Here is a 10,870-nt window from a genome sequence, read left to right on the forward strand (position 1 = left end):
CTCCTCATTTGTTTATGGCTGGTTTCTACCATTGCTAAAAATATGCATTTAAAAGTAAAACTGCAAATACTGATCAATCACTGAATAACCAATTTGATGGCAAATGGCACTGCATAATACAATTATTACATTTTTTATAAAATTAGTCTTTCTCTGCCAAAAGGCAGTCAACATTTGGCCTTACATTAACAAGTGAAAAAACTTCTGGGAACAAAAGGCTGTAAACATCCCTTGGCCAAGTCTTTAATATGGAGATGTGGTCCTTTGAGGCAAGAGCTAATTGGAGAAGGAAATTCCATTACTTTAAAGATAGCAGTTGGGTGGCAGAAGTGATCCATTCTCCAAGTGTAAGAAAATTCCTGATGAGCCAGGAGGCGCCATAGCTGACTCCTGCTAAATTCTTCCTGTTTGTTTAGGGCTGATTCCCCTGGAGGTGACAATTGGTATGGTAGCTGTTAGAGTATGCATTCAAGAATAAGTCAACAGCAATTTTATGACTGGTAGAGCTAAAACAATATAGATGATGATTTCTAAATAAAAGCCTTCTGTTTTTTACTTTAGTCACTTAGTTATATGTTGGTCTAAACTTTGTAGGTTAATTAGAAAAAATTCCTTTGTCTCCCTTCCCCCAGGTAACTTCCTGCCCTTTGTTTCCCTCAGCCCATAGTTAATCGTTCACCATGGCAAACTTAGAAATGTTAATTGTAGACACATATGCTTTTTGCTAGTAATAAAATAACTGTTAGATTGTTTAAAGTAAATAACTATTTTGAAAACATTTGTTTTAGCAACTGTGCCTTCTTTAAGACAAAGAATAATAAATGTTACACCTCTGCCGGAAGGCAAACAGACCCTTGGCGGCTCCTGAAAAAGGACATGCGATGATTATTCTCTTCCTACCTTATGCTTGTGCACTCACGATTTGCTTAGTATAAATAAAGGGCTGCTGAGACCCTCAGCAGGATGATGTCAGCACCCTGATCAAGAGTCTGCGTCTCCTAATTCCCTCTCCCCCTTCCCTTACTATTTTTCTCTACAATTGCGCCGACGCCTTCCCATCCTTCAGGAACCCCTGACACCCAGACTGCTGCGGCTGGCTCGCAACAGGTGAATTGATGGCCACAATAGGTTAAATCACATCTGTCTGCTATTATAGGTTTGATAAAAAGAAAAAAAAAATGAAGCAAAAGGGAAAATTTCCTCATTGTGAAAAAAAATTCTTTGGAGTTTGTCTTTTAACAACTTCCCTACACCTCACACAGCAATGTTGGCTACAGGCGCATTGCACATTACAGGGAAGGGAATTTCTATTTGTAGGCACAGCCCATGTGAATGACCTGGGGGGAGTGTGTTTGGTGTGTGATCTGCTCACATGGAGTCCTCATGGCTGGTGGGGGAGAGTGAGGAGCAGGGTGTCATGAGGTAACAATACTCTCATAAAAAAATGTGGTGAGTACATGGCAGAGAGGTCAAGGGTGGCTGATGAATGATCCCAAAGGTAATCATAAAAACCTCCATATGATGTAGATATTTGAGCTGGGACATCATTAAATCTAACAGGGTCTAAAGCCCTCAGATTGCAACAGGGTGGTCCCCAGGAAAGGGGGAGGTTCCCTGCCCCACCCAAGGGAGGGTGGAGCTGAGCAGGAAGAGGAGCAGAAGAGACTGAGGAAGGAAGCAGGATGGAGCCAGGAGACCTGGAGGAGGCGCATGGAGCCTAGAGACACGTGAAGAAATTGCGTTTGTCTTTTGGTCGTGGACTGGGTGACACAGATGTGGGTGAGACCCGTGGGGAGGTGACAATGGCAGCTTTTATCTTGATGTTGATTTTGCTCTTTTCCTTCCGGGCTTGTCCGGTTGTTTGTGACCCTTTTCTGTGGGTCCCCACTGGAAGATGCTTTAGACTTTTAGCAGGCTTTGGGGCCTTGTTCTGGGCCGATCCCATATGGATGGACTTTTACCCACGAGGGGACGGGTAACTTTGGGTGCTTCATTTAGAAACTAGACTTTTTGCCTTACCTGTATTGTTTCCTAGTTTTATTAAAGTTCCTTTCCCATTAAAGTCTCATATGTTTTGTGTTGATGCAGCGGATGGCAGAACCCATTTAGAATAGGCAGGTTTGCGGGGCTTGGGCTACCCCTCTTCCTGTCCTATAACAGATCAGATGCAGAAAGGATGATGGAGTCCACAGAGCCTGGTGATTGTGGACAACAACTATTAGATTCTTTAGTTTGGGGTGCTGGGCCTTGAGGGCACAAGTGTGAGCACTGCAGAGAGAAGAGGCTGGGGAGAAGTTACAGAGAGGATTCCTGGTGCACATGCTGTGGTGTTTGCATGTGGAGCTGTTGGAGATTTTCAGCACAACAGTGCTTAGCATGATGACTCTGGCAGCAGTGGGGAGGACAAGGGCAGGGACAATATCTGGAGTTGTGGCTGCAGTTATGGGGTGGGGACCTGGGCTGGTTCACACAGTGGTGGTGGGTGCACAGGAGGTGCCATCAGTGAGGTTCAGAAATAACCCAATTGATTGAGGAGAATTGGGTCACAGAATTTAAAGTGGAAGAAGGGATTGTAGAGGCTTCTGAGGTTTTGTAGAGTCTGTGTGTTATTTAATGTCAGGAACATTGATGATGTGTATCAGTTGCATGTCACCATAGTGATGCTGTGTAACAAACTCTCAGGGGTCTGTAGTAATGGACTTGTATTCACATGGGCTGGAGGGGACTCAGCTAACCTGGGATTGACTTGACTATTCTCTACTGAACATACTCCTACATTTTTTTGTCAGATGAAAAGGTCACCATGTGGTCCTTACCTGGGCTTGTTTACAAGAATGATGGAAACTGAGTATTGGCGGAGGGAGACCAGCTTCGGGGGAAAGACTGGTGACAGGCCCTGCTCCATGAGCTCATTCTTCATAGCACCTGGAGTATGATGTCTTTCCATGGAGCTGGCAGAGGGAAGACACATGGGGCCAGCACTTTAAACCACTGCTGAGTCACATGAGCTGATCTTTAGACACATGAAGTCACATGACTGAATCCAAACATGGCAGAGTATGAGCCTGATATGAAGATGGATGAAGAATTAGGAACATTTTTATCACTAATTTACCTCAGATGAGACAACAGCATGAGTTCAGATGTAGAATTTTGGGTATGAAGAGCATGTGAGGAATCCTGGCAGATATAACCCACAGGGATGGGGCTATCAGGGAAGGAGGTAGGAGGCTGGTGAGGTGATATCTGGAAGTGATGTGTGAAGAGACACAGAAGCTGAGGGAGAAGTCCTGGGAATGGGTGTGAGATAAGACGGGGCTTTAAGGACTGGACCCTGGGACTGTGCTGCCTTCCAGGAATAGGAACAGGGAGAAAAGTCAGGAAAGGGGCTCAGCAGGGGTCCAAGTCACAACAAGGCACCCTCAGACGGAAGTGACCAACCCAAGATGGCAGTGGTTTCAAAATGAGGTCAGGAGTGTCCTCAAAGAAGGGAGACTGGGTGAGAGGACCTCGGAGACTGGGGTAGACAAAGGGAGACTTTTGTTGAATCACCCAGAACAGAATGGACTGGAAGGATAAGCTGCCAGATGGAGGCTGAGTGGTTGCTGAGAAATAAGAAAATACAGCTGTTTATGGATTATAAGGTGTACTCTTCAAACAAGAAAAGAATTCTACGAATGTTTGAACATGTTTATATAATTATAAAAATAGTAGGTAGAAAGGTAGAGATGAAAATATCAGGTCATCATCTTGCTCCCAAGTGGTGGTTTCCACCAGACCCCTCAGTTTGCACCTTGACAGCCTCCCCTGGAGGTGTGCACAGGAGGGTCCTGCCCCACCTGACTCTCATCTCCCTCCACAGGTGTGGGCTCTGCCCCTCAAGTGCACATCACAGGCCGGAGGAGGATGGGATGCATGTGGTGTGCACGGCCTTGGGCTGGTTCCCAGAGCCCCAGGTGCAGTGGTAGCTTCAAAACAAAGAGTGTTACAACCTCTGCTGAAGGGCAATTAGACCCTTGGCTATTCTTGAAAAAGATGTGATGATCGTTATCCTTTTATATCGGGGTAACAATCTTACTACTTCAATACATATGTTTATGTACCTAGGAATGTATAAGTAAAGGGCTGCTGAGAGCCTCAGCAGGATGATGTCTGCCCCCTGACCAAGTGTCTGCATCTCCTCACTCCCCCACCCCCTCTTTTCCACAATTGCGTAGACTTCCTCCCATCCTTCAGGAACCCCTGACACCCAGGCTGCTGTGGCTGGCTCACGGCATGGTCCTTCTCACCTCAGGAGCTTGTCCACCCCCAGCTGAGCCCCAGAGTCCATGTCCCCAGAGTCCTGGGCAGGACTTGTCCGCTCATCCTCTGTGAGCTGTTCCCCACCCCGCCTCCCTCCTCTCTCTCTCCCTCTCTCTCTCTGGGCTCAGGGAGAGTCATCTGAGGAGGTGAGATTTTCATCAAGAGGGAGAGGAGTCCCCAAGTGGGCAGGGCAGGGCAGGATTTGGGAGAGTCATTGTCCTCAGTATCCTCCTCCCAATATGGCTTCTGATTCTCCTCATGGGGACCCCAATCCTCTACCAGCTCGGCGGGGACCATGTCATCACTGATCTCAGGCAGAGCAGACAGGGCTCCTTCAGCCCTGGGGGTGCTCCTGCCTGATACTCCCAGGGGCCCCATCTCATGTCCTCCTTATTTGAGCTCTATGTTTTCTACCTCTGACAGTCACGAGGCCTTTCCCATGCACCTGGAGGGATCTGTCATAGCCTGTGTTGATCAGGAAGATGATCCATGTTCCCCCTGACATCATCCTCTCAGGTGCCCTAGAGACATGAACCCCAAATTTGGAATCCTGCCTCTGACCAGCTGCCCTGGGAAGCCAGAGGTCACCCTACTCCAGGGGAGGAGTGTCCCCTGCTGAGAGCAGCCCCAGGGCAGGAGGAGGCCTCACCCAGCAGGGGGAGGGGAAGGGAAGGACTAGGACCAGGGGCAGGTCCCCTTGGGGAGGGACAGTCTGTCTCAGCATTGGGTCCTCTCCTCTGCCCTCCTGCACTTTAGTCAAGGGAGGGGCCATCTCAGAGGAGGAGGGGATAGAGGGGGCATGGTGAGGGGCTCAGTATGTTAGGGAGAAAAGGATGCCCTAAAGATAAGTCCATACAGGCTCTGTGGACTCCACCCCCACCCCAGGCCAAAGCCAAAAACACTGGGAACTCCAAATCCCATCACCACCAAAGGGATGGTGGCTGGGAACTGGGGGTGGGGTTAAGCAGCCAGCTTGCTATAAAGCCAAACACGTGGGCTTTGTGGGGGGTCCCCCATTTTGGCTCTCGGCCAGCTCACAGTATCCGGCCAGCTCTGAGAGTGCCATTGGGATTCCAGGTCTGTGGATTGGGTAGGAATAATTAAAGACTTTATTTCCCTATTTTCTCCCTGAGTTGTACATTTTCCTTATTGCCTTTTCCCTTGTAAATAAACCTTTTATTAACCTTTTGTGTGTGCCTGTAGTGGAGTATTAATAAGTCCCTTTTAAGCGTGCAGGTGAGGACCCACAGCCAGGAACCCGTTCAATATCGGGGCTGTCCTATAACAGCGGGACCACTTGGACATGTGGTGTTACTAGAAGGTTCTGGAGCCAGTTGGGTCTCCTGTGTGATCTGATGCAGGAGCAGCTCCAGGAGGAAGGAGCAGAGTTGACTGACAGGGAGTGTGAGGCAGCTTCTCCCCCATGGGAGCTGGTCTCTGCTGGGCAGGGGGCAGGAGCCATGATGAAAGCAGTGCAAGGTGAGGGGGTGGGAAGGGCACAGGGACAGAGGGGACCTGGAGGGTGAGGCCAGGGCCCTGGGGAGGAGCTTGGGGGTCACTGAGGAGATGTGGGGAAGGAGGGTCTGGAGGGTCCTGAGGCTGTTCCATCCAGTGAGGGTGCAGGTCCCCAGGCAGCTGCCCCTGGTTTCAGAATAATGTGGACCCAGAGCTCAGAGTCTGGTCCTGAAACCTTGTCTGTGTCCTTATTGCATTTACTCCCTTACCTGTTTATTTAGAAAGTTCATTTAAAAAGTACCTCAGTTGACAGCCCAGTGCCTGCAGCTGTATTACTGTAATGTACATTTATTTATTTATTTATTTATTTTTACTGTAATGTATATTTAAACATTTGTTAAGAGAGTGAATCTTATTTAAAGAATCTTTTTTTAGAGATTTATTTATGCGTACAAGAACTGGGGTACAGGCCAGAGATATGGGGGGTGAGAGGATTCACCATAGACAGAGTGGGGAACAGAACAGGCAGACTGATGAAATACACTGCTGAGGGGAGCAGAGCGAGTCAGGAGACTGGAGAGGAGCCCCCTCCCTGCGCCATGTGGGTCACCTCCCTGGCCGGGGATGGAACTTGTGCTGTAGTGGCTGCAGATGGCTTCATAGTTTGTGTCTTTACCCCTTGCGCCACCAGGAAGGCCCAGGAAAGCCCACATTTGAAGAATCTTGACACACATTAATTCTAATAAAGAGTGTGATAGGAAACTTTTGGAGGTGGTGGATATACCTGTGGTTTAGGTTGTGTGGATGTTTTCATAGATGTCTATATATCATCAAATGCATCGTGCTGTGTAGATTAGGTGTGTACAGCGCTCTCTGTGCCAGTCATTCCTCAATAAGTGGTTTAAGTAAATTCCCTCTAAAGGGACAATAGAGGCTCCTCCTGAGTGGTCTCAGTGGTGGTGATGTCAGAGGTGATGGGATTGGGATTTGGGGTTGAACTTCATAGATCTCACACTTCAGGACTGTTTGAACTTCTGGGATTCCCACCCTTTCAGGCAAAGTGAACCCATGTTCCTAGAAGTCTCAGCAGCCCCAGGGGTGGGGAAGGGGCAGGGGTTCTGTGACCCGCAGGGTGACCTGCCTGGGGGCTGTGGGTCTGGAGACACAGGGGCTGCTCTGGGGATGGGCCCCCTGCCCTTGCCCCTGTGCTTGTTTGTGTTGGTCCGTCTGTCTGTCCCTCCTCTCTCCATCCTCCCCTGTGTCATGGCTGCTGTGTGATCTGGGGGATCCTCCTTAAGGACCCATCACACCAGGGCCTCCTGATGCAGCTGCCTATTGGGGTTGGAGCAGGAGGCCCCTGGGAGGAAGGAGGGGGTGGGGTGTCCCCCCAGGCTCTGTCCCTGACAAGCTCCTCCTTTCCTGTCCCTTCCTGTCTCAGCAGGAGGTGAAGCTCAGGCTCCTCAGTATACCTGACACTCTCATGAGGCAGCAGGAATGCAGCTCAGGTGTGTGCTTCCCCCTCACCCTTATCTCTCCTTCTTCTCCTCCCTCTTCCTCACTGGGCTGGACAAGGACTGGTGTGCATGGGGGACACTCTCCTCACTCAGGGCTGGGCTCTCTCTCAGCAGACACTGGGGGAGGCTTCAGCTGTGTGCTCCCTTCCCCCCCTAGGGTTCAGCATTGAGCTCCTCCCCTCTGAGCCTCAGGACCCTCCTGTGTCAGGGTCTCCTCAGCACAAAGAGGCTCTCAGGGCAGGAGCTGAGCAGCAGGTGCAGCTTGTTCCAGGGAATGTGGGGTTCCCTGGGGAGTCAGGGCTGGAGCTGGGGGTGCTTCTCAGCACCTCTGCCAGGAGCAGTCTCTGCTCCCCGCTCCTGCTCCCCTGGGTATGTCTGAGATTCTGGTCCACTAGACTCTGATTTCTCCACTTCACCACGTGTCCTGTCAGACTGTGAGGATCAGATTTTCTTTCTCTCCCCAGATGCATAACAGCAGCTGTCAATAAATGTCTCTGACAAATGAATGCTGGTGGGAGTTTGCGGCAGCCTCTGCCGCTGAACGCCAGTGAACTTACTGGAAAGAGGGAGGCTTTCACTCAGACACATCCGAGTGAGTAAGACCCCCTCCCCTGTGCGCTGGACTGGACAGTCAATGACGGGTAAGATCGGGGGCAGACTAAAGAAGGCACTGGCCAGCCTCATGTCTGTGACTCCTGACGACCTAAGACAGGCGCAGTCCCCGAGGGGCTTCATCATGATAAACTTTGGCGTTCAGATCAAACAAGGCCTACATGCCTATAAGCCTAATTTAGGCAACAAGCCCGCAGTAAAAAAACTCCTCCTTTGATGGAAACAAGGCTGTTAAGAGCTTCACCTGCAAAGAAGCCTGATGGAATTACCTACAAAGCAGTTTAACCATTAACCAGATAGTCTTTGTTTCAGAAATAGTAGCAACTTAGCAACCTGTCTATAATCATACTACTTTTTCACCTACTTTGCTTTTTCTTTATATGTGTGCAATCAGTTTCAGGAAATGCATGATAAAGAAAATAGTGTGTGGCAATAGTAGTTTTAAAATAATCATAATACTTCTCACATGAGACAACACCATAAAAATCAAAATGCTTACGTAGAGAATATATTGCTCGTGATCACTAAAAGTAAAAGGTAGCAATAGTTAAATATCAATGCTTTCTGATCATTGTGGTTTTGGGAAACGAATCAAGAAAAGCTAGCTTAAAGAATGCTGTTCTGTGTAAGCAAAAATGCTTGTGTAGATTCAGTACCTGGAGATTGTTTACTGTGCCATGTCATGGAACAGCGATCACATGCACACGAATAACGAAGTAGATGTCTTATGCCTTACAAAGTATTTTATGCTGAGAAAGAATTAAATTGTATGAAATCATCCATTGTTAGAAAAGGTATAAAAGTGTATGATGATTTTGAGCAAATTACATTCAGATCTTCACTCTTGAAGTGTGTCTGTCTGTCACTCATTTCTGCGCCGAATCCTTGACCGCCTAGCTCAGCCTCTCATCCCTGGGTCAGCCTTGCTGCTCTGCCACTGCGCTGGTCAGGGGCAGGAGCTCTTCCTGGATGGGTGGCTGGGGGTAAAGGAGAGGGCCTAGAGGAGAGAAATGCTTTCAGTTTCAGGATGCAGGTGTGTGTGTGTGTGTGTGTGTGTGTGTCTGTCTGTCTCCTGCTCTCCTGTCCCCATCTCCAAGCTTCCTTGTCTGCATCCTCCTTTCCCTCCCTCAGTGTCCACCCTGCACTGACCACCAGGGGGCAGCAGAGCTTCATGGAACCTGGAGACAAGCCTGGTGGCCTTTCTATTGGCCCCTGGGCTCCTCCCCCACCAAGTAGCCCCCCTTTTTGGTGCCCCTAGGCAGGAGCTGCAGGATGGCCCTGCTTCCCTCTGGGGGCCCTGCTGCTTCCAGGACTCACAGCCCAGATAACACATGTCAGGGCTGCGGGGTGGGGGGGAAACAGGCCCCCAGCACTAACAAGCAGGTGCACAAGGGAGGTCAGGGAAGACATCTTTGAGCAGGTCACTTCAGGTGAGACCTGAAAGGTGAGGGTTTGGGGAGCAGAGGCAGCAGGAGACCCTCAGGGGTGGGGGCATGGAGTTGGGATTTTTTTTTTTTTAAAGATTTATTTATTTATTTATACAAGCACTGGGTACAGTCAGAAGTGCCGGAGGGTGAGAGAATTCACCAGAGCCAGAACAGGGAGCAGAGCAGGCAGAAGGACCGAAGTACACTGCTGAGGGGAGCAGCAGGTGGCAGGAGAGGTCTGTGCACCATGTGGGACCCTCCTCCACCATGTGGGACCCTCCTCTGGTGGCCGGGGAGCAGCGGGGGATCGAACTAGTGTTACAGAGGCCACGGGCAGCTTCGCAACCCAGCGCTCAACCGCTGTGCCAACGGGGAGGCCCTGGGATCTTAATTCTTTGCATCACTCATCCATCCTTTCCATACTATCTTAAGAAAATGCAGCTCAGCTAACAAATATGTACAAACATTACACAGATTATGAAAATAACACATTTAAATAGCACATGAGATTATATTGTTGTAGAAATAAATTCTACCTTTTAACCAGGCTGAGGAAGAACAAGCGGTACTTCAGGAATGGTGAGGTCAGGAAAAGGTTTATGACTCGTGCATGAGGTCCCAGACCTGGGCAGCCCTGTAAGGTCTGTGCACCGGTTTAAAGACCAAGGGCTCCTTTTATACACAACTGTCTCCATGTCTGTTACAGGGATAGCATCATTTTTCAGCAGGCACAGCCATTTGTGGCAAAGTCCCCAGACAAGGGGGGCTGGGCATGGGGGGATAGATGCAGGCATTCGGGGATGGTCTTGGAGAGAGAGACCAGCTGGCCGGCTGCCCGACCTTGTAGATAAGAGTGCTGAGGCCCCGGCCATGAATCTGGAAAGGGAAGGAGCTGTAAGTCAGCAAACTTGATTATGCCTGCATTGGAGTGTTCATTGCACCCGGGCTGGAAGTTCTGCTGGAATCTTTATTATATTCATTTGCTCAATAATAAATTTTCACTTCAATTTGATTTTTAACAGAAATTCTTATTTTTTTCTTCCCTCTTGACCCCAGATTTCTTCTTTTTTTCCTAATATTACTAACACATCATTATTTCACATCCTTGTTTCTTTTTACGCAACATAGTACTTCTCCCCTCAGCTGTGGTCACTGGAGTTTCCTGACAGCAAAGACCACAGTCTCCCCACAGACACTGTGCTCTGGTCGCCCCCTCTGCTCCTCCTCTCCCCTCTCCATGACCCTTTTGCACTCCCAGCCCTTCCCTCAGTGCTGTTTTGACCTCAGGTTTCTGAAGAGACTGAGAGTCTAGTCTGGTGGTTGCCCCTGGCCAATGTCCCTGCCTGGTGACCCCGAGTCCTGGACAGGCCGAGGGAGTTTCTGAGCTGAATGTTCCAAGTGAGTGACGTGTAGTTAGTGACCCCTTATATTTTGGGGTGATAGAAACAGAGAGGGGAGCAGGTGGAGTCTGCGTCCATTAGGGGCTGATGCTCAGGTCAGAGGGGCCTCATCTCCTGACCTCCCTTTGCTCTCTTCTTCCTCCATTTTCCACCTCTGATG

Source organism: Talpa occidentalis, unplaced genomic scaffold (assembly GCF_014898055.3).
Source record: "Talpa occidentalis isolate TD23 unplaced genomic scaffold, MPIMG_talOcc4v2.1 talOcc4.2, whole genome shotgun sequence".
In the NCBI taxonomy this organism is placed as follows: Eukaryota; Metazoa; Chordata; class Mammalia; order Eulipotyphla; family Talpidae; genus Talpa; species Talpa occidentalis.